Source organism: Lissotriton vulgaris, chromosome 5 (assembly GCF_964263255.1).
Source record: "Lissotriton vulgaris chromosome 5, aLisVul1.2, whole genome shotgun sequence".
In the NCBI taxonomy this organism is placed as follows: domain Eukaryota; kingdom Metazoa; phylum Chordata; class Amphibia; order Caudata; family Salamandridae; genus Lissotriton; species Lissotriton vulgaris.
This window is the reverse complement of record NC_141693.1, coordinates 1,934,463,868-1,934,488,738: the sequence shown is the minus strand read 5'-3', so window position 1 is coordinate 1,934,488,738 and position 24,871 is coordinate 1,934,463,868. Positions and strand designations below refer to the sequence as shown.

At 47.8% G+C, this 24,871-nt stretch overlaps 1 protein-coding gene across 1 annotated transcript in view; it reads left to right on the top strand.

Annotated features, from left to right (window-relative positions):
* LOC147717789 (complement factor B-like) overlaps positions 1 to 24,871 on the top strand; it is a 321,681-nt gene that overhangs the window by 941 nt on the left and 295,869 nt on the right. The gene's annotated exons all lie outside the window — the stretch shown is intronic.

Here is a 24,871-nt window from a genome sequence, read left to right as displayed (position 1 = left end):
ACACATGGTCAGGGCTGGCTACAGTGCCCTTGATGCCAGCGAGAGGTGGCCACCGTACCACCAGCACACATCTCACTTTCACCTACACTTCTAACTACTAGACCACAACACAACCAAACCCTAGAGTCCAACACACATCTCAACCTACCACAACATCATCTCACTTTAGCCAGTGATTACATCTCCACACAAACATTTATTTATTTATTTATTTATTTATTTATTTATTTATTTATTTATTTATTTATGCATTTTTATATAGCGCGGACTTTACCCGAAGGCGTCAGAGCGCTTCACATTAGGAACAGAAATGAAACATAATGAGAAACATTACAAAAGAGCAGATTACAAAAGCATACGTTACTTCCATAAGGTAATAGTGACAATTGTGAGCAAACAAAATACTTGAGGTAGTAAAAATTGTGAGCAACCAAAAATACATGAGGTAGTCAAAAGTGCACAAGAGGAAAAGTGACAAGTGTGCAGTTATAAGAGAAAACAGAGTATAATTTGAGGTATACTACTGCAATAAGTGCTAGGCACAAGAACACACACCACATCCCAACTTATCCACTGAACTGCATCTCAAGAGGTCACGAGACCACAGGTAATCTCAGCTGATAAACCACAAAAACAAAGGGATTGCACAATAAAAGGCTTGTTTGGTGAGGACAGAGCGGTGACAGGGTCGAGGGAGGGCAGATCGGTAACAGTTGAAGCTGGGAACAAGGCCCTCAGAGGGCTGAGGTTAGGGGGTGCTTCTGCTTAGGGGAGGAGGAGAAATGCTGAGGTGTTTTTGGCGGGGCAGAGGAGACTGAAGGCTGTCGGGCTTCTGCACATAGAAGTGGTTGATGTTATACTGGGCGTGTGATGGTTGTGGTGGCTTGAGGGGGTGACTGGGGCTAGAGGAGGGACGCTTGGCGACCCCAAGGGTTAATGCTGACTGCTGAGGCGAGTGGCAGTCACTGCTGGACCTTGGATAAAACAATGTCTCAGACTCTCAGACAGAGCCAGAGAGTTGAAGCGGCTGACTACTGGGCCTTGACACTGGGCACAGAGAACGAGCACTTTCGCTTTTGTGAGGGACAAGGGGGAATTGACTGTTGTGAATAGGGATGGAAGAGCGGGAACTTCTCTGGTTAAACCCGACTGAGGTTGCTGGTTTTCAAATGATAAAGCAATGACTGCTGAAGCCTGAGCCGCAGAGTTGTGGTGACTTGAGGGGAGGGGTGCAGTGATTGCTGGAGGATGATCAATGGCTGCTTGGGTGTGGCACGGAAAGCCAAATCTGCTTAACAATCTTTGACACCTTTGGGCAGGTAGCAGGGCTGGTCGCAAAGTCCTAGTAGTGTAAATACTTTACCACTATTCATCTTCCGGTCTGATGTATTTCGTGCTTATGAGGGTGCTTAGATGGCATGGAAGTTGTGTAATAATTTTGTAGATGTCAACTAAAAGCTTCGTGCTGTGTGGTCTACAAGTGCTGTATGCTGTCGTATGTGGTTCTTGTTGTCAGAGGGGGGTTGCTGTATAGGCTTCTTTGGCTAGGGTTCTGATTGGATACTACAGCTAGGGTTTCCTATTGGAATTAGGGATTAGGACTTTGATTATTGGCTGTTAGGGTTAGGGCTGTGATTGGTTAACAGGGCCAGGATTCCCATTGGCTCGAGGGTTTATGGTTTTGATTGGTTAGGGTTAGGGCTTGGGTCCCATTGGCCAATAAGGCAATTTTAATCATAGGGCTCATGGCGTCTCAGCCCCGGCGTCGAGGCTCAGGGTGGAGAAGACAAGGGCAGTTGCCAATGTGGGCGGGGCAGAGAGAACAAGGGTAGTTGCCTGTTTGGGCCTTAACAGGTCGGGCCTTGGGCCAGAGATACCACCTTAAGCTCTCAACATCCACCAACAGCCAAACGCAATATCAGCAAAGGCATTCTACTCCTACACCTCATACAGATTTCAATGTGTATTGAACCATTACTCAACCACTACAAAACCCCAAAACCACACCTACACACAATTCTATCCCAACTACAACACTATGGCACCGGCATTCTCACACAAAACACAACGCTGTCCCATACCAATAACACATCCCTCATACTGATTTCAATGTGTATTGAAACACGACACAACCACTACAAAACCCCAAAACCACACCTACACACAATTCTACCCCAACTACAAAACTATGGCACCGGCATTCTCACACAAAATACAACGCTGTCCCATACCAATAACACATCCCTCATACTGATTTCAATGTGTATTGAAACACGACACAACCACTACAAAACCCCACAAACCACCCCTACACACAATTCTACCCCAAATACAACACTATGTCACCTGCATTCTCACACAAAACCCAACTCTGTCCTATAACAAAAACACATCCACACATCACCAACACAACACAAAGCCACATTATACATAACTTTAATGCATCCAGACACACACTCCCTATTCCAACAAAACACCAGCTCTATCCACTACTTGCTCCTAACAGATCGCCTTTTATCATTACAGAACCTGTACTAAGCCTTCCATCACACCATCCACCAACACCGCCTCCTCTTTTTACCAATTACACACAACCATACAATCTTTACATACCACTCCACCACACACATTACCTATTCCAGTGATCAAATCTAACACAATCAACTATCACTATCACACACCACATACTCTTCTATAAAACACATCACCACCCCTGTACTATTCAAATACCACACACCAGCTGTGCTGCACATATAAACCTTTCACAGAAAGCAACAACATCAAAATCTCCCCTCACTGCTCAACAAAAACAAAACACACACATCTCAATATATTATATTCCTTACACATATATTCCCTTACTATATAATCATGTATCTATATATTTATTATTTTTGTCCTATTGTACAAGAAAAACAATAACTCTCTCAAAAGCTGTACTCTGTCCTACCATTACCCTAAACCTCTATCAATTTATCCTTTATCTCCACTGTCTCCCATCACAAACCCTTTCTACTACTATGACATCCAGAATAACTCTTCCTAGACTGCTCTCTCTACACCTCCTGGCTCACTCCAAGCATCTGCTTATTACTATGATCTCCCAAACAACTCTACTAAATTCTCCCTCATGTTCTCTCCTTTGACTCAACCCAAACCTCATTTTCTACTCTGATTCTCTTTCTCCCTAATCCCTTTCTGCAGGCTCTTCCCTCCTCCATCTCTCGTTTACTCATCCCAGACCTCAACTTACTACTATGATCTCCCAATTAACACTTCTGGGGCCTCATTTATGAAAAGTGACGCATCGCTGCGTGAAAACAGCGATGCGTCACTTTTCACTGCGCACTCCTTGCGACACCAATGATGCGTCATATTTAATGTATGACGCATCATGTCGCAAGGACTTACAGATACGTCAGTATTTCTGATGCATCTGTAAGCGCAAAAGTGACGCATTGCTGGAGTGTGTCACAAAAGTGACGCAACTCCAGCAATGCGTCCTTTCACATGGGGAAAGCCCCATGTGAAAGGGCTTGCGTCAGTCTTACGCCTGCTGTGAGGCAGGCGCAAGATTTTGACGCAACCGCATCCTAAAAGTGACGCAGTGAAATCTCATAGATATCACTGCGTCACTATTACGAGGCTTTTTGCGGGGGAACGCCCCCTTTGCATACATTATACCTGACGCAGGCATAATGTGGCGCAGGGGTTTAAAAAGTGACGCATCTACCTGGATGCGTCACTTTTTAAATATGGCACAACAAGGCGCATGTTTTACGCCGCCGATGCGTCACAAAAAGTGACGCATCCGCAGCGCAAAACTGACGCAAGGCCTCATAAATGAGGCCCCTGGTCTTCTACCCTTTTCTATCCCTCTATTACTCTATTCAATCCAACTAACAGACTCACATGTCCTCTGCTCAATAAGGTGTAGCTTCCTATACTAATACTACACTCATATTTCCCTATACTAATCCACCACTAATCCTTTTGGGTTCTGGAGTAGAGTGTTACTCGGTGAAAAGCGATTTGACGCCCCATCAGGAGTACTACGTGCTATTGAATACAATTACATTATACCTTAAGCATAGACCAAATCTTGCTTTAACCAGAAAAACTCATCTGAACATCACTACACCACCCATCACCTCAATCACTTGACCACACCTGACATTAATAACCAGATAAAAGATCACCAAAACTACGAGCATGCAACACACTATAGCCACTAGAGCACATCTCTCCTTAACCGTTAAACTTTATCTCGCATCCCAGCTTAACCACCAGATCACATCTTCTCATCAGTACATCACATCTCACCACAACTAAACCACATTTCACCTTAGCAACAAGATCACATCACAGCTTAAACATAAAAGCACATCCTACCATAACCATTAAATCACATCTCACTGCAACCAGTGGGCTTTAGCCACTACATCACAGCGCAAGTTCCCAACATACCATCGCCACAAGACCACAGCTCGCCCTAAACCATGTCACATCTCAGCTTAACCACCAGATCACTTCTTACCATCAATGCAGCATATTTCACCATAATAACTAAACCACATCCCACCATAACCACTAAACCACATCCCCCCCATAACCACTAGCCCACATCCCACCATGACCACTAAAGCCCATCTCACCCTAAACCCGGCCTAGAAATGATCCTAACCACTCCTTAGCCAGTGGAGATGTAATGTCAGTGGTTATGATTTTACCTTGGTGGGGTGGGGTAGTGGTGGTGTCTCCCACATTTTTGTCTCTTAGGTATACAGTGTACCTGACACTTCTCATTGACTTCCTTACCTGGTCACCCAGTTAGGTCGCTGTGGCACATTCTGTGCAACTTATGTTACGCCACATGGCTACTGTAGAAGAGATGTTATGTGTTTGTGCAGGATGGAGGCTGCACACGAAGATGCTGGGATAGGGGAGAGGTTGAACAACTGGGTGAGAATGGAGGGCACCATGGCTGATGTTCTTGGGATCAGGCAGTTAGGGAGCATGTTAAAGAGTGGGTCATACGCACATGCGCATCCTGTTATCAACCTATAATATTTGTCTTTTTCAGGGACACTGACTGGAAGGTTGAAATCTTTCAGGCTGTTCTGGTGTAACCACATCCATTCCAATGGGTTCAGGGATCAAACAGCATAAATGACGTCAATATTATTTATTAGCTAGTTTGAAGCCTGTTCTCTTGTGCAGGAACAGCACTGTCGCAAGAGAGGCAGGCTGCATGTCCCAGTGTGTGCTGATACACTTCCCAATGCCCCTATGACAAGGCTAATGCACAGATGTGTTGGGACCACATCTGTCTTTCCCACTTTGCAATGGGAGGCAGGATCTCTGCCCTTCAAGGCCTCCAACACCCCTTCTGCCACTAAAACTGCTCTCAAAACACAAGCTTATAGTCTGTAGTGAGTACAGGGGACATTTTCTCACAATGGGGTCTAGTGTAGCGAACATTTCTTTCCCACACCTTAGAACATGTGACTTGCTTTTAAATTTTCAAGTTTTAAGACACATTACCTCGTCCATTAAGCTTTTGGATTTGGGGCAATTGATGGGGAGACAAGTTCTTCTACGCCTCCCATAAATCTGTGCCTGCTGGCATGCACTGGGGGGAGAAAGGGTGTTCTGTCCTTTCCATGAGTGTCCCGCTGAGAGCTGAGTTGGTATGCTCCACATATTAGGGACAGATTGTGTGTGTGTGAGAGAGACAGGGTGTGCAAGCCTTTGTGTATGACAAGGGATGGGTGGTGTGAGGTGAAAAACTCCTCCAGATCCTAGGTGTATAGGGAGCTTGATTTCTGTTTTTCTGCTTTTTAAGTCTGTCAGCCTTTGATTTTGCTAAACTTATATATGTAATATACTTACCTATTGTTAGACCTGGCATCATTGGCGTTAGTCTCCCTTCCATTTTGACGGATTGCCTCCTCTGTTTTTATATGTTTTTGCTGGTTTTATGCTCTGGGCACTGTGCTACTGCGGGGTAGCAATGTGGATAATTTTCAAGCGCTCTATGATTTGATTGCTAGGGAGCACTTGTCTGCTAATTGTTTCCAGAACTACGCCAGTACCTTATTGATAGCAAGTTGACTAATCCTAGAAAGCTTGCTGAATCGGCGGACCGCTGGGTCAGTACAAGGGTCCACAATGGTCTTGTGGGAAACTTCGCCAAAGGTGGGCAGGGTCCCCAGCAGAAGAGTGGGGGGTGACAAGGGTAAACAGAGGGAGTTCCAGAAAGAGCCCCAAAGTAATTCCCAAGGGAACCTTGGTAAGGGTTCCCAGCCTCCCCCTGAGAAGTCAGGATCCCCGACAGGTAAACCTGTTCATAGGGTGCCTGTTACCTGCTTTCAGTGTAAGCAGGTGGGACACCATTGGTATGATCCCCAGTGTCCCCAAAAGGGTCAGTATGTGCCACCCCGTGCAACACCCCGTCAGATGGCCAGTGTAGTCCTGGCTGGGGAGGAGATGGGTGCCCAAGGTAGGTGGGGACCCGTAGAAATGTCCCTTGTCTCATTAGGAGACTTTGAGATGGTCCATAGAACTCAGCTGCCTGATAACACTAAGAAATACAGGCAGTGGGTGACCATCAATGGCTATAGAGAGGAGGCTCTGAGAGACACCGGAGCCAGTGTGACAGCTGTCAAGTGTCACTTGGTGTCTGAAGAGCAGGTGGTCCCCAATTCATTCTTCCCAGTTGTTGCCGCTGACAACACAGAGAGCCATTGCAAGGTGGCTCAAGTTCACTTTGAGTGGGGCGGGGGGGGTCTCTGGTACTCTTCAAGTAGCTGTGAGGCCATCCATGCCTGTTGATTGTCTATTAGGCAATGACATGGAAAGCTACCCTTTGGTTAAGGTGGAGAAGAAGGCGCATTTAGGGATGTTGGGTCTGCCTGAGTGGGCATGTGTGACCACTCGGTCTATGGCAGCTAAGGTTGTTCAAGAGACCTTGGAGCCTGAAAGTATGGCCCAGGGACCTGCCTTAAAGAGAAGAGGTAGGGGGCGTGGGAAACCAGCCCCCATTGTTCCCACAGTTCAGCAGGAGGCAGACCTTGAGGGGGATGCCCTGGAACCTACAGGGGAGCAAGTTTCTGAACTGGGGAACCTACCTGAGCTGACCCATTGGCAGCCAAAAGGGGGTCTCTCCAGGGAGGAATGTTGTGAAGAGCAGCAGAAGTGCCCTTATCTTGTGGGTTTTTAGGCAAGTTTGGGTCATGGCCCCTGTGGAGCCTTGTGCGCTCCAGGACAGGTGGACCGGTCCATATGAGGTGGTGGAGCGCACAGTGATGTCACTTATCTGGTGAACTGGCAGTCTCCCAGGAACCTCTTGAGGGTCCTGCATGTCAACCGCCTAAAGCCCCACTTAGAAAGGTCCGAAGTGGGCATGCTCCTATCGACGGATGATGGAATGGAGGAGGAGATAGAGCCTCTTCCTGACCTCCTGTATACAACAGAGCAAGATGGGTCAGTGGATGGTGTCAGCCTCTCTGCCACACTGACCCCCGATCAGCAGCAAGATTGTCGCCAACTGTTGGGGAAATTCTCTGATCTATTTTCCTTGGTTCCTGGTGTCACGGAGTGGTGCGTTCATGATGTGGACACTGGAGACAGTCCACCTGTGAAGCACAAGGCTTACAGAGTGACTGACAAGGTTAGGACTTACATTAAGGAGGAAATCTCAAGATGTTTGCTTTAGGGGTCATTGAGTCCTCAAACAGTCCTTGGGCAGCCCAGTGGTCTTGGTCCCAAAAACTGCCTCGCCGGGTGCCACACCTGAACTTCGGTTCTGTGTGGACTACAGAGGGTTCAATTCAGTCACCAGGACTGATGCACACCCCATCCCCTGAGCTGATGAGCTCATAGATCGGTTAGGGCTGTACAGTACCTCAGCACATTTGATTTGACGTCTGGGTACTGGCAGATCGCCTTGACTGATGGGGCTAAAGAGAGGTTGTCATTCTCCACACCAGTTGGGCACTACCAATTCCGGGTTATGCGCTTTGGGATGAAGAATGCCCCTGCCACCTTTCAGAGGTTGGTCAACCAGGTGTTGGCTGGGCTGGAGAATTTTAGCCTACCTGGATGACATTGCAGTGTTCAGCGCCAGTTGGGAAGAACATCTGTACCACCTCTGGGAAGTATTGATGGCACTGCACAAGGCAGGCCTCACGATCAAGGCGAGTAAGTGCCAGATCGGGCAGGGTTTTGTGGTGTACTTGGGTCACCAGGTAGGAAGTGGCCAGGTGGCGCCTCTACAAACCAAAATTGATACCATCCTGGCATGGGAACCCTCGAAGACTCAGATACAGGTGAGAGCCTTTTTAGGACTCACGGGGTACTACAGGAGGTTTGTTAAGGGGTATGGCAACATTGTTGCACCCTTGACTGAGCTGACTTCCAGGAAGCAGCCCAAGAAAGTGAACTGGACTGATACCTGTTAGAAGGCTTTTGACGCCCTGAAGACTCCCATGTGCTTAGCACCCGTGCTTCAGGCGCCCAACTTCTCAAAATAATTAATTGGTACAGACAGATGCTTCAGGGCATGGTGTGGGGGCTGTTCTATCACAAATTAATTAAGAGGGCCTAGACTAACCTGTAGCCTTCATCAGTAGGAGGTTACTTCCACGGGAACAGAGGTGGAGTGCAATTGAACGTGAGGCATTTGCTGTGGTCTGGGCACTGAAGAAGTTGAGACCATACTTGTTTGGGACTCACTTCCGGGTTCAGACCTACTACAGGCCCCTCAGATGGCTGGTGCAGATGAGGGGTGAGAACCCACAGTTGTTGAGGTGGTCCATTTCCCTACAGGGTATGGCCTTTAGAGTTGAACACCGCCCTGGTACAGAACACGCCAACGCTGATGGTCCGTCCAGATTTTTCCACCTTAGTGAAGAGAACTCCCAAGGGAAGGGTAGTTCTCCCCACATTTCAGCTGGAGGGGACACATGTTAGACCTGGCATCATTGGCGTGAGTTTCCCTTCCATTTTGACGGATTGCCTCCTCTGTTTGATATGTTTTTGCTCGTTTTATGCTTTGGGCACTGTGCCACTGCTAATCAGTGCCACAGTGCAAGTGCTCCCTATGTTAAGTTAATGTACTAATTGGTGATTCCATGATTGGGGTATTTGATTTACCTGTCAGCCCCTAGTGCAGTGCACCATGTGTGCCCAGGGCTTGTAAATCAAATGCTGTTGGTGGGCTTGCAGCACTGGTTGTGCCACCCACAGAAGCAGCTTGTAAAGTGTGTCTCAGGCCTGCCATTGCAAGGCCGGTGTGCAGTCTAGCACTGCCATGTCGACTTGGCTAAGTGCACTTACTTGCCAGTCCTTAAACCTTCTCTTTGCTTCATATTAGACACCCCTATGGTAGGCCCCAGGACAGGGTGCATTGAAAGTATAAGGTAGGACACTGAGGCTTTGCAGCTATGGCTCACTGATAGGCTGGACGATCTGGCTCCCAAGGAAGCCTCCCGGTCCACGGCGGCAAGGCAATCTGCACCGTGGTTTACGGAGGCGCTCCGTGTGGTTCGCAGTCAATGTAAGGTGGCCGAGAGGGCGTGGCACCTTCGGTATGATGAGGAGGCTAAACTCGCCTATAAGGCGGCGGTGAAGGCCTACCATCGGGACATCCTGGGAGCGAAGAGGGAATATTTGGCTAGGAGGATCGAGGCATCTGCGAACTCCTGTAAGGAGATCTTCACCATTGTGAAGGAGTTCACGACCCCTAGCCCCCAATCGCCCCCTTTAGTTTCTTCGGATGCGTGGGCATGTGATCTTGCCGGTTTCTTCACCAATAAGATCAAGGCGATTCAGGCCTCCTTTGTGGAGGGACCGGAGGATGGAAGCGGCATCACTGGGGCGGGTCGCGGACCTCCGCACACACCTGAGGCGGTGTTGTCTGTTTTTTCTGTTGTTTCCAGCGATGTGTCCAGGCAGCTGCTGGCCAATCTGAAATCTGGCTCGCCACTTGACCCCTGCCCCGCCAAATTTTTGGCTGGGATGGCGGCGGTGGTGAAGCCGCTGGTTAATCCCATCCTCAATGCCTCTTTGAGGGAGGGGAGGGTCCCTAGCTCTTGGAAAAGAGCGATGGTGATCCCCCTCCTTAAGAAACCGGGTCTCGATGCCGAGGTCCTGGCCAATTATAGGCCAATTTCACTTCTTCCGGCCCTCGCGAAGATCACGGAAAAACACGTCCACGGTGTCCTGTCGAGCTTTTTGGAAGCTAACAATCTGCTCCACCCATCCCAATCCGGCTTCTGTCCTAATTTTAGTACGGAAACAGCTTTGCTGGAGGTCAGCGAGATCATCAGGGAGACTCTGGATGTTGGCGGGAGGGCCATGTTGGTCATGCTAGACCTATCGGCGGCCTTCGACACCGTCCCCCATAGGGCACTCCTAGCGAGGCTTTATGACATCGGCCTTAGGGGGACGGCGCTCAGGTGGTTCACATCTTTCCTTGAAGGCCGCCGCCAGACGGTCTGGGTCTCCCAGAGCTTCGCCGAGATGCCGCCACTGGGAGTTGGGGTTCCACAGGGTTCTGTGTTGAGCCCCACGTTGTTTAACATCTTTATGTCCCCTTTGGCGGCCTTGGTTGAAGCATATGGGGCCCAGATCGTCTCCTACGCCGACGACACGCAACTCCTCTTCGCATGCGGGAAAGACCAGGAGTTTGATGGAGAGAGAATTCGGGACTGCCTTGCATTGGTCTTCGACTGGTTCCAACGGAACAGTCTGAGGGCCAACTCCAGCAAGTCCGAGGTTCTATTCTTTGGTTGCGTCGCCGATCCGGAGTGGCAGCAATGGTGGCCGTCTGACATGAGCCCTCCTGCACAGTCTTCCTTGGTGGCTAAAAATCTGGGTGTCAAGCTGGACAACCAGCTGTCGCTGAGAACACACATCATGGGTCTGGCTGGCACCTGCTATGGAATTTTGAAAATGATCCGTAAATTCCTGCCCCTGCTGTCTGAGGAGCACAGGCGGATTACTGTGCAGGCTCTCGTGGGCTCAAGGCTAGACTATGCTAATGCCCTCTTTCTCGGCCTCCCTGATTACCTAGTTCAGCGCCTACAGGTGGTACAGAACTCTGCCGCCCGGGCTACTTTTGGCCTGCGCAGACGCGCCCGAGCCTCCGGGCTGCTACAGGCGCTACACTGGTTGCCGATCCGGAAGCGGATCCAGTTCAAATCCCTGACTCTGATGCACAAAGCCTTGTTTGGATCAGGGGCTGGATACCTGCGGCGGAAACTGGCCTTCTATCGACCAGCCCGCTCTTTGCGTTCGGAATCTTTGTAAAGCGGTGGTCCCGCGGGTGAGGAAGGCCCGCGCGGGAGGGCGTTCTTTCAGCTGCAAAGCTCCCCAGCTGTGGAATTCGCTTCCTCTTTCGCTTCGCAGCACTGCCAATCTGTTCCAGTTCAGGAAGAGCCTGAAGACCTGGCTTTTTAATCTTTAGGCTGTTTTTACTGTTTTCTGTTTTAGTTCTGCTCTTATTTTCGCTGTGTTGTGTTATTTTTACTCTGAGTTGCAGGTGGAAAGCGTCGGGACACTCTTTTCGAGTAGCCGTGCGCTATATAAAAGCGTTATAACATAACATAACATAACATGCTCTGGTGTGTGTAGCATGTCCTAATAGTGAATTACAGCCATTTTCATTTTTCATTATTGAAGGCTACCTGTTCTCCATAGGTTAGAATGGGCAGTTAGAATATTACATTCTTATAATCCTAACTGACTCAGGGAACATGGTAGAAATTCGAATTTAGTATGCCTGAACTCAGAATAATAAAATACATATTTTAGTAAAGTTGGTTTTGATATTCTGTGTTGGAAAATACCACTTTTAGAAAGTAGGTATTTTCTTGCCTTACTGTCCAGGCCTGCCTCTGCTAGGTTGTGTATTCCTTGTCTGGGTTTGTGAGTGACAGGGCTGGGGGATTCTAGGAGACAGGCTGGGGCAACACAATGGTGAATAGAGAGATATGCATCTAGATGGGAGGGAGGAGTTGCACCTGTGACCTGAATGGGGCTGGGCCTTCTACAATGCTGGCTCCACCCTCTGTGGCTTGTCTGATGTCTCTGCCCTGCACTGTGAAAGGAGAGGAGGAATCATGTCAACAAAGTGCTCCAGAGCTGTATCTTCCCTCCTCTGTGCTGGCTCCACGTCCTGTGTGGAGGCTGATGCCTCTGCCCTGCACAGTGAAAGTAAGAACAGAGTCAAGTAAACAAAGTGCTCAGGAACTGTTTTGGGTTAGGCAGAGGCCTCTCTGCCTTCAGAGAACAAAGGCTTTTGGGGTATAAATTTTGGGACCCTGATCACAAGAAATAAGATCACTTCTGGAACAAGAAACCTTTTGCCAAGGAGAAGAACCAAGGAAGCTGCAGGAGTTTTACTGCCCCTTTGCCCGCGTGCTGTTTCCTGGGTTGGCGTGCAGTGGTTGCTTCATTGCCAAGGGAAAGGAGAAGGACTTTTTAAGGACTTTCATCATTTACAGAATATTCTCCAAGGGCTTGAACTGTGCCTGCCTCCTGCTGAAGTCTCAGGGACAAAAGACTTCACCTCCAGCTCCCCTCTGAATTTCCTTGCTGGGAATTCTCAATTCCAGACGTTTGCGTGTCGCTGGGAGCTGGAAGCGCGACACATCGAGAAGAAGCGTGTTGCCGCCGCAGCTGAAATCGTTACATCGTCAGAGAAGCGAGCCTTCGCCGCTTCTCCCTGGAAGCGTGTGTTCATCGAAGCCGCTTGCTGTCGCATCACCGGAAAAGAGTGACGCCATCGCGAGAGTCGCCATTGCATCACCGGAGAAGCGTGTCGCAGGGCCTGCCGTGTACAGAGTGGTCGCAAGGCTGCCAGGGCATCTACGCATCGTATCGCTGCATCAAGGGCGCCATCTTCTCGCATCGCAACTGGATCATCGCATCGCATCAAGGCGCCATCTTGCGCACCGCAACGGGCCCGCAGGCTGAGAGTCTACGCATCATCTCTGCACCGATAAGGATCAGAACGCATCCCCTACTCTGCGCAAGCATTGAGGCCCAACGCATCATCTCCCCTGGATCACGGAACCGACGCATCTCCCCTTTTGCGAGCCTTTTGTTTACTTTGCGTTACACATCCAGGTACTGTGTTGAGAACTTTGTCGCATTTATCATCAACTTGAACTAAGTAACTTTTATCATCTTTAAAGTCATCATAAGTGTAGTATTGTGGATTTTTGTCATTTGTGGTCTTGTGTTTAAGTCTATATAAAGAATACTTATTTTTATAAAACCTGTGTTGTGTCCATCTGTAGTGTTTTCACTGTATTACTGTGTATATTCACAAATGCTTAACACACTGTCTCTGCGATAAGCTTGTCCGCTCGTGCCAAGCTACCAAGGGGGCGAGCAGGGGTTATTAAGGAGTGTAATCTGCTTATCCTGACTTAGAAGTAAGGGTCCCTATTTGGACAAAGGTGAATACCATTGCCAACTAGAGGCCCCCAGATCTAACACCTATATTGGCCTTCAGTCACCTCTCTTCATCCATTGGTCTATAGTTTTGTTATTCACATTTTTCTCCTGCCCTTTACAGTATACCACATGGGGCAGCTCCCATCAGCCATTGGCTAACTTCACTGTGAGTGACAGCACGCTGCTGTTTCACAAGGAGCACATCCGCACACAAAGTAGTTCCCTTCAGTACCACAGACTACTGTACCAGTGTGTGTTTTTGAGACCAAAAAAATATTTTGCTTTTAGCTAAAGATTTCTTTTTTATTGGTCATGGCCTACTAGCTTATCCAACAATAATTGTTCTACAAAATCCATAACATTTTTAATAAAACAAGCATTGGCAAATTTAAAAGGCCGACAGCCAATGACAGACCTGTTTGCTTTGGCAACGCTTATTGCTCACTGTGTTGCTGTTGTCAGTCTAAATGTTTCACTTTTCACCTAGGTTTTTGGTGGGCTGGCTCTTGAAGTTTTAGAACTGACATAACTGATATGATTGATCAATGGGGGGTTTTCAGCTGTAGCCCATTCAAGTCCTACAAAGTAGGTGTGATGTGATGTTATGTGCTGAGTTCATGGCAGGTGGCGGGACCCAGGACACATTTTAGCAGAATCAGTGGAGGAGCAAGGCCATTCTTGAGAAGGCTTGGATTGCGAGTTTGTCATCGACTTTCTGGAGTGCACGCAAGGACCACACTGTCTTGATTTCGAGTGATTGGGCGTTGGTGGTGAACTAGTGTGTGAGTCCATCGAGCTTCATATTGCTAGACAGTCTTGGATCAGAGCATGACTGTTGCACCTTACAAATAGATGGTATTAATTTATGGTCATGTTTATTTTTGGATGGGAGCTTGACAATCAGTTTATATTGAGGCAAGGTAGGTCTTGATTCAATTATTGCGATTAGCAGCTGAAACCTTCTGACAGATTTTGGTGTCCTGGGTGCATTGTAGGATTTTGATTTCTCGTCAATGCATGTCCCTCCAGTGGGTTCTGTATAGAGGTTGAAAATGACACAAGACCAGGTGGAACCCCAAGAGCACTCGCCAGTGACTTGCAGATTCTGACATCTGGAGGCTGCCATCTGGAAGAATAAATGGTGGTTTGACAGACGTCAAGTGAACCACAGGCGCATTTGCCAGTCTAGTGTGCAGAGATCGATATTGGTGATGGTGTAATGTGTGCTATAAAGAGGACTTTTCTTATGTTGGTTTATTTGTGGTAGGTTTACTTGTAGATAACTTTAGCTGTTGTGATAAGTCTGCGGGTGGAATGGGTAGTCTTGAGTTGAGTTTGGTTGTATAGGCACATGGTTTTCAAATTCTATTTTCTTGTTTGTGGGTGGTGCGTTCATAGTAGCTGTGTCCTTAGGAGTACCAGCGGCATCAATATGGTTCTGTGTGGTTCCTCACCAGGGTCCCTGCTCTTTCTAATGTTAGTGCATTGTGAAGGGAGAAGGGTGAGGCAAGGGGGTAAGGCCCTGTCTGTGAAGGGACCAAGGATATGGAATGGTCTCCCTCTCCAGCTTAGGCAGCTTGAAAATCATCTGGCCTTTAGAAAAAAGCTGAAGACGTTTTTGTTCCAGGTCTAACCACACAGTTTAGGAACTAGATTGGAGCCTTGGAATTCGATCTCCTGCAGGTTCAGCAGTCAAATAGCGCGGAGATACTCCCTCGGGAGTCTATTCAAGCGCTCTACAAACCCGCAAAATAAATAAATAAAATAAATTCTAGGTGTACCTTTGTGTGAAGTAGAGGGTTGTCTGCATGTTTCTAATGACAAAGGGGTCCAGAGCTGGATTAGCCATTGTTCCTCCCTGTTCTTCCAATAGTAATGCACAGCCTTCTGATCTCCATTACTCTTGGGAGGGTTTCAAAGCCTATAAAGCAAAACTTTGTTCAATCAATTTTTTGTTCAAAAAAATTAATCACGAGATAAAACATACTAGAATATTGCTAGTTGTATTGAAAACAAACTGAATCATCAGAAAATACACATTAATTACAATTGTCATAAACGTTATGTTATGTACAAAAAATCAAACATGAGTCAAACAGAAATGTGATCATAAAACTTCAGTATTATACAGAATTCTTAGTCATTCCCAATGCATTTCGGGATAAGATCCCTTCTTCGGGGACACTGGAGAACAAAAAGAAAAGGAAAATCCATAAACATATTCTTTATCAACAATCTCACAAAAGTGGAAGTTTTGACCAAAGTGGAGCGACGTCAGAATGACCAGGGGGTTGGGCCAGTGGTCGAAGGAGTGACATGAAGGGGTTCTACTGGTGTAACTTCACGCAATTGACTGTGAGCACCTCCCGGGTGTTAGATAAAACCCGGCATGACATCATAGTGCCTAGGCAGCAAGGTGCTACAATTCTGTTAACAAGTGAACAATTTTAGTATATGGGGAGGGATCATAGAGACTTGTCCGACCCCGAATTCCTCAGGCGTTGTGGCATGTCACCTGTCAATAAACTTTGATTCTTCAGCTTTACAGCGGGTATTTAAGAGCCAGGCTAAATGCTAAACTGTAGCTTCCAGAGCTCTGGTCTATCTGCCATGTCTTGGTATTTCAGCAGCTCTGGGGTTTTTCCCCCCGGAGTTTTATAGAGCGCAAACTTGACCCGAAGGTATCAGAGCTCTTTACATGAGCACCAGTTGCTTACAGACGGACACATTCATTTTGTGTTGGACTCGGGGAGATTAAGGTATTTGACCAGAACCACAGGAATGTGAGCGTCCCTGCTGAGCCTTGAAACCGGTTCCCCAGCCTTGAGTTTGACCGCTCTAGCCGTAAGGCCACATCCTCTCCCGAATCCCCATTATCTTCTCTGGGGTTATGGAGAATAGCAAGGATTGTCTGAGCTAGGACTGCATGTCTATGCTGCAACCCAACAAACCCAGTACCCAGTAATGAATGGCATCACAGCCATACGGCAAATGGGGTTACTGGCACTAGAACGCTACACAGCGTCCCCAGTCAATGGGGGCTCTGAAATACCAGTTCAAAGGTGATATGGTTCTCAGGCACAGTCAGGGGAGAAGTTTTGGCTTCACACCAGTTTAGTATGGTAAGTGTCCTGCAGCATACCAAGAGACCTCATTGTGTCTCACTCTTCAGGCCCCTGCACACAAAAAAGGTGGGATTTTACTTCAATCGTGCCCACCTATGGGCTCCATGGCACCCACTCTACCTACTGGGGATCCCTAGATCAAGGTAAAGATCACACTGTATCTTCTGATTACAATACCTTGTGAAGGTTTTAGCGGGCAGTAGGTCATTACAAGCATTCCTGCCCTACAATAGAACAGCAATGCCCCTGCACTACACAATTGTGTAACACATTACAGTAATGACATTTGTGGCGAAAGATGATCAGTGAGTATACATCCACACTTTCGGAGTGACTTTGTGAGGATCAGTTACTCCAGGTTCAGGTACAAGAGTTCCGTAAAAGAAAGAAAAATGTTCAGTTCTTGGTGTAAAATAATAGGTCACTCCGAAAGTGTGGATGTATACTCACTGATCATCTTTCGCCACAAATGTCATTACTGTAATGTGTTACACAATTGTGTAGTGCAGGGGCATTGCTGTTCTATTGTTTGTGTGGATCCCCTGGGTCCAACTTTGGGCGGTCTTGTGAGATTACCGCTCGCCCTTTTGCCTACACCCACCACTTGACAGTGCTCTCTACCGTGCGGACACACGGGTGTGCGCCCAATTTCCCTGGTTAAAATTGAAAATCTCCTTGTTGTTTACATTCCTGCCCTACAAGTTCCTAAAGTGAAAGGAAGGTCCTCTAAGGCTCAGACTTGTGATACGTGTTTTTTTCAAGAGTGTTCTAGAGCCCTCTTATTGCTGCACACCCTGTCACCACTGGCTCAAAGGATCAATATCACCATTGAACAGAAATACAGGTTGATGGGCCTGCGGGGTCATCCGAAGGCTCTGTCCTTCAGCCTCTGCAGCACATCCTTACCCCTCTTGTGATGCAAATGTCAGTTTTGCTTTTCAGGGTCACTCTCCATGGCAAGCTGAGCTGCTGGTCCTCAGGCCCTTTAGCCAGGCTCTCTCCCCTTTATCCTTTGGGCAGGTGTCGGCCGGCCAGGCCTTATACTTGCTCTCAACATCAGGCGAGGTCCTGCTTTCTTCAGTCCATTCAGTTTCTTGTCTATCTGGAAAGCTAGAGCTACGGGGCTGCTCCGTGGTTCTGGTGCTGAGCCTTGCCTTCTCTCAGCTGGTGCTGCAGAGATTAAGATGCTGTTAAGATGTGTACACGATACTGACTCCGCAAGGCCAATATGTATTCCAAACTGGGAGCACAGGTGGAATTCTAGGACCGAATCAGAGGTGCACCCTCTTTGAACTCATAGGCCATTTCCATGCATTATAAAGGGTTTTATGGGTTAAAAGCAAAAATGTTTAAATGGTTTTCCATCATCAAGTCACAAGCTTCCCAAGTGGAGATGAGATGTTGCTGGGCAGGTCGGAGCACTGGGATCCCCAATTGTCCAGACTGGTTTCAGTGAAGTTATGGTTGCAGACTTGGTCTCAGAGCTCAATACTGATTTCAACCCATAAACCATAAGTAGATGAAGCCATTATAGGGTCTCAGTGAGGTTCCAAGTACAGGAGATCTGGAATGGTCAACAAACTGATGCCGAGAAACGCACATTACATCTGTTGCTTCCTTAAACAGAACACAATGCATATAACACAAAGAGGTCTATTCACAAAAGCATTTATGAGTACTGGAAGAAGTACTATAGGAGCACTCTTTTACGTACTCTTACACATTGAATTGACTCCAGGACATTTGAAATGGTAATAAAAGGAGAATATTAGAAGTCTGTTATATACATTAGTACAAATAGAAAGGACTGTGCCCTCTTTCAAATTCTACTTATAGGAAGTTGGACATTTTTGGGCTGACTCGACGAGGATTGTTAGAGTACGTAAAAGAGTCCTACAGGAGAACTACTTCCACTACTCGTAAATGCTTCTGTGCATCAGCTCCACAATCTCTCCAACTCCTACAACACACAAAGAGAAGTGCAGGACTCTGATCATAGGGGAATGAACAGACTTTCTTTGAAGGCAGCAGTTAAAAAGGTCAATGGCCCTCAGGTAGCAGGGGTGGTATTGCTAACTGGAGAGTCTAATGGCCTTCGTCCCTTCAACTTGCAACAAGCATCAGCAAAGCCAGTAGGCTAACATTTTTTTAAATGTAGGTTCATACCAGAAGAGTGGACAGGCTGACTTGTCTGAGGACAGTAATGTGGAAAGAAGGCTAAAACATCAGCAGCACGTGATGTCTTAAGTAAATGAAAAATGTGCAGAAAAACAGAAGACAGTTTGGAAGGGTTACTGATAAGAACTGGGATAATAAGAAGTTTGAGTATTCCAGGACATTTTCTAAACATTCAATGAAAACTTGTAAATCTCTAAAATATACAGTGTTGGGTAAGCTTACAGAAACATACAGAGCGAAAAGTGTCTAGGTCCTAGCTAAAGAAATCTGGGCATGAAAACCAGGCAAAATGTTGGAATCCATGTGGGCCAACTAAGCTCTCCATCCTTCAAAGTTTGCTAAACTGAATACAATTGATTTGGGTTATGGTTAACATTTTACTTGCAGCAGAACAACAAAGCAAAAGTGTGGTAGAAAGCAGTATATACAATAAAGCTATTACTATAAAAAGTTTGGAGACAAATAAGGACCTCTCCACATCTTACACACCAGATACCATTATCATGGAAGCTTGATGTACTCTATGCACATGGTATGATTATTAGAAACATCTTCATGTACGGTACAATTACAGTGTGACCAATACCGTACATATAATGTAGGATATGATCAATAAAGAAGATTACAGTGTAGAGTACATTGAGGAGACCAAGAGGCAGGGCCACTGGCATTATGCAGCAGGAGAGATCCAAATTATGCAGCAGCGTGGAGTAAATTATGCAGGAAGAAAAAGATAATTATATGGCATAATGCAGCACATTTTCTGATAGTATTACTTCATTATTTGGACATTTGTTAACACTGTCTGGGCATTGTTTGTATCTGCCTTGAACCTACTTTCCCCTCCTGAGGCGGAAGCCGGGAGGTCTCCCTACTTTTCTTTTATTTAGAACACTTGACTCGTGTATTTTAAAATTTTCATTTTCATTGTGTGCCTCTTGCAGTTTGTGCTTGCGCTTGTGTTTAAAGCGTGCTGGAGCACAGTGCTGCTTATTTCTCGATCTCCCAGCGCTTGTAAGCGCTTTGCTTCCCCCCCCTCCATTGCCTGGGACTCTGAGACCGCCCTCGGCTGAGTATTGACGCCGAGGGCTGGGATCTCATCTTGGCAGACATCTTGGGGGTAGGACTTCCACACGCGCGCTCTAGCAGCGCTATAAAAAGCTCACCTCTCTTTCCGCGCAGCGGACGCGTTCAGCGGCCGCGCCGGATCTGCGCCGGAGTCGTGCCAGAGTCCTGCCCGTCTGCGCCCGTCAGCGTCCCGGAGGCGTTCGGCGTGGCAGGTACCTCTGACCACTATGTACCGCTATTCCGCTCAGGAGCTTTTATCGTTGCGCAATAGTTATACTTGATGCCTATCAGTCTTCCCTAGCCGGTATAGGGGTAAGCATAAATGCCCTGCCTGTCTTTGGCATCCTGTTCGCACCCTCTCTTCCCCTTTGCCTGGTAAGGAGAGTAGCTCTAAACATCTTTGTCTACTCCTTAATACGAGGTCATTGCATCGCCACACTCAAGAGATCTTTGATCTCCTGTCAACTATCAGTCCCACCTGCCTGATGCTTACTGAGACATGGCTCAATGATTCCTCTAATCCGGACATAGTGGCTGCCATTCCCACTGACTACACTATCCATCGACAGGATAGAGACAAGGGTAGGGGAGGCGGAGTCGCCCTGATTGTGAAGAATTCTCTTCCGTGCACAGTCATGCACACACATACTATCGAAGGGGCCGATTCATTAGCCTTCACCATCGCTCTATCACCACAACAAGCATTGAAGGGTATGATCGTTTACAGACCCCCGGGCCCTGTCGGCTCTTTTCTCGAGGACCTCCAACAGGCCATGTCGGTCCTTGTCTTGAGATCGGAGCAGTGCTTATTGGTAGGCGATTTTAATTTTCACATGGACGACCACAATGATCAAAATGCCATCAAATTGCTGGATATTACATCTACCCTGGGTCTTTCCCCTTATCTTTTTGGTCCCACCCACGATAAAGGCCACACACTTGATCAGGTTTTTTCCACCATACCTGTCATGAATGTCACACTCTTGCCAATCGTTTGGTCCGACCATTTCCTGGCCCACTTTGAAATACATTCTATCCCGGCCCCCCCTGCTAGAACCACGAGACAGCAGGGCAGCAACTACAGGACACTGCACAGGGTGACCTCGGACATGCTCACTCATGCCTTAATTGATCACCCTGTGGTCTGCACTGGGGATCTGGAGGAAGATCTGGAGAGCTTACAATCATGGCTCCTTGCCAGACTCGATGAGTTCGCTCCCCTCCAGCCACCCAGGTCCGTTGCTCGACGGGTTTCTGCTCCCTGGTTCACGGAGGACTTAGCCATTGCCCGCAGGCATTGTAAAGTGGTAGAGCGTGCATGGAGAGCCCAGTATGAGCTTGAGGCTAAACAACGTTACAAAGCAACGATGAAGGCATACCATGATCTTGTTCTTCAGAGCAAGAAACGATATCTCGCCAAAAGGATTGATGACGCTGCCAACTCCTGTAAGGAGATTTTCTCAATCGTGCGTGAATTCACTGGCCCCCGGTCTATCTCCACTCAGAGTGCCCCGACAGAGACCTGGACTAACACTATTGCCAACTTTTTTACCACCAAAATCAGGCAAATCCAGGCCTCCTTTCCGCAGAGAGATCCGGATAATGTGTCTGTGAGGCCGATTGAGGCAGCGCCTCTGTCTCCACCGGGCCCAGTTCTGCTCGATTTTCCTCCTCTCTCGGTTGACACATCTTTAACCTTGATGAGGAACCTTAAGTCGGGCTCACCATTAGATCCTTGCCCGGCTAAATTTCTGGCGAGAGTGGCTGATGCTATAAATCCTATAGCCAATCCCATCCTTAATCTATCTCTGAGCGAGGGCTCTCTGCCTCCGACATGGAAGCAAGCCATGGTCATTCCTCTGATCAAGAAACCCAATCTTGACCCGGAGGCACCTTCCAACTATAGACCAATCTCGCTCCTCCCAGCACTGACCAAGATCCTGGAAAAGCACGTACATGGCGTGCTCTCCAATTTCTTGGAGTCTAATGATCTGCTCCATGAATCCCAATCGGGATTCCGCTCCAACTTAAGCACCGAGACGGCGCTCTTGGAAGTCTCGGAGATCATCAGAGAGGTGCTGGATATGGGAGGCAGGGTGTTGTTAGTCATGCTAGACCTGTCGGCGGCGTTTGACACCGTCCCCCATGAGGATCTCCTCACTAGGCTCCATGACATCGGGCTAGGGGGGACGGTGCTCAATTGGTTTTCTTCCTTTTTGGCCAGCCGCCGCCAGACGGTCTGGGTTCCACCCGGATCCGCCGAGATGCCGCCATTGGGAGTCGGAGTGCCTCAGGGCTCTATCCTGAGCCCCACTCTTTTCAACATCTTGATGACCCCTCTGGCGACATTGGCGGAGTCCAATGGGGCCCGGATCGTCTCTTATGCTGACGACACTCAGCTCCTCTTCACCTGTCGTAAGGGTGAAGAGTTTGATGAGGAAGGGATCCGCGAGTTCCTTGGGGCTGTTTTTAGCTGGTTTTCACAAAACAGCCTCAAGTGCAACTCGGATAAGTCCGAAATACTATTCTTCGGATGCCCCTCTGAACCAGACTGGCGAGGCTGGTGGCCTGCTGACAAGTTCCCTCCCACACAGTCATCTAAGTGGGCCAAGAACCTGGGAGTCAAAATCGATAATGAGCTGTCGCTCAAATCCCAGGTTTCTACCCTTACGGGAACCTGTTTTGGCATCCTCAGAATGTTGCGCAAGTTTTTCCCCTTACTTTCGGAGCAACATCGGAGGATCACTGTTCAGGCCCTCATAGGGTCCAGATTGGACTATGCCAATGCTCTATATCTGGGCCTGCCTGAATACCTCCTCCAACGCCTGCAGATCACTCAGAACGCTGCTGCGCGTGCCATTTTTGGCCTTCATCGTCGGACTAGTGCCTCTAATCTTCTTGCATCCCTCCACTGGCTCCCGGTGCGGAAGAGGATACTGTTTAAGACCATGACTCTCGCCCACAAGGCCTTATATGGCACTGGGGCCAAGTATCTTCAGAGGAGGCTTGATTTTTATCGACCGGCACGCTCCCTTAGGTCAGAAACCTTGGCCTTGGCTCGGGTCCCACGTATCAAAAAGGCTCGGCTAGGCGGCCGGTCCTTTAGCTTTCTTGCTCCTAAGCTTTGGAACTCGTTGCCGTTGTCCCTGCGGAGCACTTCTAATCTGCTTGTCTTCAGGAAAAACTTGAAAACTTGGCTGTTTGCCGGATAATTCTCCCCTCTGTGGCCCTTTTCTCTGTTATTGTTATGTTTCCTGTCCCACTTTTGGTTTGGAGCTCAAAGCGCCGGGACACTCCTTTGGAGTTGCCGTTGCGCTATACAAGTCCCAATTTAACATAACATAACATAACTTCATTAGTAACAGTTTACCAAACAAATATAACAACAAGCAACAGAAATTTGACCAGTCGACCTTTGCAAACGGCCTTTTACTGGTTGGCAACACGTGTCGCTACGTTTTAATAACCTTTGAACCGTTTGAGTTTTTTTTTGCCAAATTAGTAGATTATGCGGCAGATGATGGATTGTGTGACAAATTATTATTATTTGGAAATTTGTAATGCGCCACAGCTACCCGAGGGGTTTCCTGGCGCAGGACCAGCTGCAGATAGAGTGTCCCAGGACAGAGACTTAAATTAGCAAGATCTCCAGATTTTTGCGAAAGGCAAGTAATGAATTGCAGTTTCTAAGATCGCCAGACAGAGAATTCCCCAAAAGGTAGGCAAAAGAGTGGCCCTTCATGTGGGTCGGACGGACCCTTGGCACAGAAAACAAAGCTTGACTCGAGGATCTCAAGGACCGAATAGGCGGATAAGGAGCTACCAGTTCCTGAATGTGTCGAGGTGCTATGCCATGTTTGGCTTTGAACATACAACACAGGGCTTTAAGGTCAATGCATTTAGAGAACTTGAGCCAGTATAGAGCTTGAAACAAATGTGAACATGAAGCTTATTTTGGTAATCGAAAGCGCAGCCTGGCAACAGCATTTTGAACAATCTGCAAGCGATGGATCAAAGACTTATCTGCACAGAAGTACAGCACATTGCCATAATCCAATCTGGATAGGACTAAACCCTGTATTACAGCCCTTTGAACTGTTAGGGGAATTAACCAAAGAATCCTTTTCAGCCCTTTAAGGACTGAAAAACAGGTGGCAGAAACCTAAGTCACCTGTGGTTTCAAAGAAAGCTTATCATCAATAAGAAAGCCCAGGTTGTTTACCTTACTAGACGTGGTGGGCAGAGTCCCAAAGATCTCCGGCTAGTGTCTCGGGCCCCAAAGAGCGGCATTGTTACCCAAGACCATGACCTCAGTCTTGTCACCATTAAGCCTGAGTGCGTTTTTATTAATCATTGAGGACCTTTTCATCAGGCCCATGTTCAGCAAAGACGTGTCATGGTTCTGAGCCGATGATAAAGAAAAGATAATCTGTGTATCACCATTATATGAAAAAAGGTTAAGCCCGAAAATCTCTATTAAGTGCGTCAATAAGCGGACATAGATGTTAAACAGCAAGGGGCTTAAAATGGAACCCTGTGGAACACCAGACGTCCGACCTTGTGGCTTGGATCTCACATTAGCCAAAAAGACCTGAAATGTACCATCTTTTAGGAACAAAACAAGCCACCTCAAGGCTGAACTTTCAAGGCCTGAAGACTCTAGTCTGCCAGCCAGAATAGAGTGAGAGCCGCACTCAAATCCAGCAGGAGGAGCGCTGCGGTACCTCCCGTGTGCAGATGTTGTCTTAGATCAGGGGTACTCATAGTATGGCCCGCGGGCCGCTGGCAAGCCTTCCCTGGCGGCCCGTGGACCTTTCAGACATCGTTCCGAGTTTTTTTTAAAAGCTGTCTGCAACCAGAGCTCGACTCAGAGACTCAGAGACTCTGCTGCCTGTGGGGGCCGGGCGATTTCCGCCGTAGTTAGAGTGGGGCTGCAGGGGCGCTGAGAGGGTAAAATAGCCTCATTAACATGCTAATGGTCTGTGAAATGCTTGGGTGCGGCTGTGTGCGTGCGCCTGAAAGCTGTCACAGCC